General features: G+C 36.9%; 1 pseudogene; it reads right to left on the bottom strand.

Annotated features, from left to right (window-relative positions):
- Nucleotides 1–3,313: 3,313 nt before the first annotated feature.
- Nucleotides 3,314–4,225, bottom strand: LOC142196168 (olfactory receptor class A-like protein 1; annotated as a pseudogene).
- Between the last annotated feature and the right edge of the window lie 1,056 nt (nt 4,226–5,281).

The following is a 5,281-nucleotide window of genomic DNA, read 5'->3' as shown; positions in this document are numbered from 1 at the left end:
TGCCCCTAAAAAATTAAATCTAAGTATTTATTATTTTGTAAATCCACCTTTGGTTTTCAACACTGCCTGACTCCTTCTGGGCATGCTCTTGATCAAATTGAAGCATGTTTTGTCCAAAACTTGATCCCATGCCCCTTCTACACATTCCCAGTGTTGGTGCATACTGGTCAACTCACTTGGGTACGAATACAGTTTTTTCTTCAACTCTACACCAAAGTGTTTGATTGGGTTGAGGTCTAGGGTCTGCAGGGGCCAATCCAGTACTTCTACTTCATTGATATTGAACCATTTCATTGTTAATCTTATATGCTTCAGGTTATTGCCCTGCTGGAACACTATGACGTTCTTTTCATACATATAGTATATGAAAAATCTTGTCTTGTAGGATACTCACATAAAGCACAGGATTGAGACCACATCAATCCTGGTCAAGTATCCAAGAACCTTGGCTGTGAAACAATCCCATATCATCAAGCTTCTGCTACCAAACTTGACAGTTCCTTCAATTTCTAGATCTGATAGTCCTATTTTACCTTCCTTTTTGCACCCATCAGCACTCAGTCTATTATTTCACCGATCCAAATCACCTGTTTCTAATCTTCTACTGTCCACTTTTCGTACTTTTTTGCAAATTGAGCTAATGTTTCTTATGATGATATTGAAATCAAGGCTTCTTTACATTTTTGCAGGTCACCATTCCTGAATTGTGCCACGCATGCCTCACGGTGCTTGCATGGATGTCTGTGATCTCACTATTACGAAGCATATGAGCCACCTTCAATGCCATGTTTGTCTGACCAGAACTGATAGACCTTGTAATGAGACAACTTGTTGACTTCAATATTTTCCCACCTCTTCGTGTTGAGTGGATGGACAAACTTAATTTCTTACTCTTTCCAACTGTCATAGCACTCACATGATGCAGTTTGGCAATTTTCTTGTCCAAGAGACCACTATTGATGAGCTGGATGATGCTGTTTCTCTTTTCTTGGGAAATCTTCTTCATGGCTGATCCTAGATTTGAACCAGTAACCTTTTCGCTTGTGAATAAACCTAATAACACAATGAACTATTAGGGAATGTGAGAACAAGTTTTAATTTGAAAGATTTTTCCACCACCACGTGCAAAACTGTAACAATGCAGTTACATGACAAGAATCTCCATAACTAATCATATGCTAAATACTTGCATGTCAAATTTACATATAAGATAATCATGGTGCTTGTCTTTAAAATGATGATAGTCTCATATTCAAAGCTGTAGTGGATGGTGAAATATAGAGCCTGAAAGTCAAAATTTAAAACATTGTTACCCTTTAGCTTTTGAATGTATCATTACAATATCATGACTCTACATGTGTTTTTTATAGTACTTTTAATCACCTAAAAGATAAAAATAAATGTAATATTAATAAGCGCTTTATTATTTATTGCTTATACAGTTCAGACAGTAACTAATGGCTGTGATAGGGTACCTGACTTTTCAGGAAAGTTGAAATATTTGCAGGGTCTTGCTGGACAGTCTTTTCTGTGACTGTATAAGCCTTCATATGTGGTGTCCTATAAGTTTTTCTGCTAGGAGATGTGTACAATGAAGAAAAGTCTGCCCCCATCCTTATCCATTACTACACTACTACTGATTTTCCATGTCGATAACTAACATCCCATCAGCAGTAACACAAGCAACTAGAAATAAGTAGTATAGAAGTAGACTTTTCTGTGACATGATCCCAGTCCAGTGTGTAGGTAGGGAAAGCTGCTGAAGACCTATGTAAAGGTTGTGAGGTGAACCAGCTTGTCCTCTCTGCATTCATTGAAAATCCCCCTCTCTCAAACTCGCTGTTGAAAGCATGTTATTGATAACTAAGGTCAGAAGTTCCCTAGTATCAAGTAGTGAACAGGAAATTAGCTAGAAGGGAAACATCTAGGGGCAGATGCTTCAGAGTTTTTTTGTTTTGGTTTTTTAATGCTGAAAACAGTAACACTTAAAAAAAAATTAAATAAAATATGCAGTATATATTTGTCCAAAACAACATGCTCTGTTAAAAGAGTATATGTTATCCTGTTTTTCTTTTTATTGGGTTTTTCTTGGAACTTCTTTGTAGGTTTACATGTTTTCTGAAAATGTAGCGACCATTTAAAGATGTTGCTGAAGCAGATCATTGTACCTGATGTGAATGCCATAATGAAACATATACAAAATCTACTCAACAATTGTGTTATTATAGCCAAGAAATAGTTGAAAAGGTACCCAAAAGTTACTATTTTATATTTGGTAAGAAATTAAATCAACACAGCTTCAAACATAAATCTTAGGGGGCGTTCACATTTTCACCCCTGTCCGTCCGCTGTGTTTCCTTCCTAATCCCCGGAGAAACTGGACAGTGAATGGCTTGCCGACAGTCAGTGTTAAAATCCATTCATTAATGGGTTTTTAAAGCTAACTGCCGGTGTCCATATGCAGCCTCTCCACCTGAAAACCAATTTTTTTTTTTTTTGCACGGACATGCATATGGACACTGGCAGTATGCTTTAAAACCTATTCAAATGAATGGGTTTTAAAAGTGACAACTAGCAAGCCATCCCCTATGCATTTGCTCCGGGGATTAGGACAGAAAACCCTGGATGGACAGCAAGCGCTAGTGTGAACGGCGTGTAACCCAAAAGGCAACAAACAATTCATGACAAGAAGCAAAATACATACTATAGGATAAAGTAAGAATAAAACATCACATTGAAAAAAATAGTAGCTTTGATTAAAATACATCATGATAATAATAATAATAATAATAATTACAGACAAAAAGATACAATACAGAGTATTAAGTCAATTCACACAATGGGATTGAGGGCCCTGCTCGCAAGAGTTTACAATCTATGAGGTAGAGGGGTGACACAAGAGGTAGCATTTCTTATACAACGGTCCAGCGATCAGCCGATCCGAACAGCACGCTCCATAGAAATGAATGGATGCACCTGGTACTTCCGCTTTGACGGCGGCCGGCCGCTTAACCCCCCGCGTGCCGGCTACGTCCATTCATTTCTATGCGAGCATGCTGTTCAGATCGGCTGATCTGAACAGTACTCGCTCATCTCTAGTTATTTTCATTAAACAGCCTTACTGCCATATAGACTAGTGACAATATGTTTTAGGGGTTTGGGAACAATATGTACATAGTGAACCACTGACTGATGACTTAATGTATTTTCTAGTCTAAATAGTTCTTTTTTTAGTTGTTTTTGGGCATGTTTTTTTCTGGGCACCATATTAAAATACACATTAAAAGGGAGGCAGGTTACTATATACATGTGTTTAAATAGCTGTCAGATCTACAGAAGGCTGGCTTATACTATTTATAAAACCCATAATGCCACCTTTTTGAATGCCAGTCATTTTCTTTCTCCATACATTTTGACTTCTTTTGTGGAGTTTTGGGTTTGTGGCGATAATAACAATAGGGCTTACAGCAGAATATGAGGCTGCAAGAAATATCCGTGTATCATTTATTTCAGGACTTACAGCAGACAGCGAGAGAGTGTAGATCCACATAGAATTATCCATGCCATACAACAAAACATAGAAAACAACCAATAAAATAACCGCCCTGGATGCCCGATGTTCTGCAGACTTGGTTTGTGACCGGGCAGAACTACGTATGCCTTTTACTTTTTTCCCATGTTGATATAATATAGCAACCATGTAACTGCTTGACAAAGTCATAAGTCCAACGAATATGATTTCCCGAATGACAGATAGCAACCCATTTAAGAGAAAAGAGACATATGTTACATAGTCTACATCACAATAAACAAGATGTAATGAATATTGTGAAGTATAATTTGATTTAGCTCGTCCATACAAAAAAGGTGAAGGATATAGAGACATATTCAAGGCCAGGAGCAGCATCATAATAAGAGTAACGTTCTTGGATAACTTTTCTTTCAAGTAAGTCCAATATCTGTTAATGGGAGCAACAAGGACACACTGATGGCAGCTGAGAAAACTGGTGACACAAATACACATAGCTCTACTGACCCTAAATGTGAAAAGAACCAGTTTACACTCCGTATCATCCAGTAAATCCTTTATTCCAATAGCATTCAAAGCTTGTGGGATGACACGGGAGAAAACAACTAGAAGATTTGACAGGGCGAGGACCATCAAGATGACATTAGCTGGTAGAAGCTTCTTCTCAATAATTTTAATCTAAATAAATTTTATCATATTTAACTAAGTTCTTTCATTAAATACTGTACAGCTACAATTTATATGATAAATTAAAATGTGAACGTTGTCTTTTTGGATCGGCTTACCTTTTTTTTTTCACTTGCTTTTATGTATATGACATATACCTGTATTTATACTCCTTTTTGTTCCCAAGGTCACACCACTGGAGACTAATTACTAACAAGACAGATCTCTAAGAATGATCTTATTAATAATTGTTCCATATGTCACACTCTTTGATCCCTATGGCTTACCCATGGTTATTCTTCTTTAGTGTTCAAATAAAGTAACATTAAAAATATAATGTTCCTAAATTATGCATATAGATAGATAGATAGATAGATAGACATTTCAGTAAAGGACTAATGGAATGTACAGTATATATACTACTAGCTTTTACCCGCGACTTCGTCTGCGGTGATTTGAGAATTGGGCGGACACAGACGTGTGAAACTGTAAAAGTGCTTTAAAAAGTTTGGTGGTCTAGCAAATGTGATGTGTTGTATTGTGTATGTCGTGATACAGACAATGTGATGTGTTGTATTGTGTATGTCGTGATAAAGACAATGTGATGTGTTGTATTGTGTATGTCGTGATACAGACAATGTGATGTGTTGTATTGTGTATGTCGTGATACAATGTGATATGTTGTATTGTGTATGTCGTGATACAGACAATGTGATGTGTTGTATTGTGTATGTCGTGATACAGACAATGTGATGTGTTGTATTGTGTATGTCGTGATACAGACAATGTGATGTGTTGTATTGTGTATGTCGTGATACAGACAATGTGATGTGTTGTATTGTGTATGTCGTGATACAGACAATGTGATGTGCTGTATTGTGTATGTCGTGATACAGACAATGTGATGTGTTGTATTGTGTATGTAGTGATACAGACAATGTGATGTGTTGTATTGTGTATGTCGTGATACAGACAATGTGATGTGTTGTATTGTGTCAGACAATGTGATGTGTTGTATTGTGTCAGACAATGTGATGTGTTGTATTGTGTCAGACAATGTGATGTGTTGTATTGTGTATGTCGTGA

This window comes from Leptodactylus fuscus, chromosome 2, assembly GCF_031893055.1.
Source record: "Leptodactylus fuscus isolate aLepFus1 chromosome 2, aLepFus1.hap2, whole genome shotgun sequence".
Classification (NCBI taxonomy): Eukaryota; Metazoa; Chordata; class Amphibia; order Anura; family Leptodactylidae; genus Leptodactylus; species Leptodactylus fuscus.
Note: the sequence above shows the minus strand (reverse complement) of the source record. Positions and strands in the feature narration are given on the sequence as shown.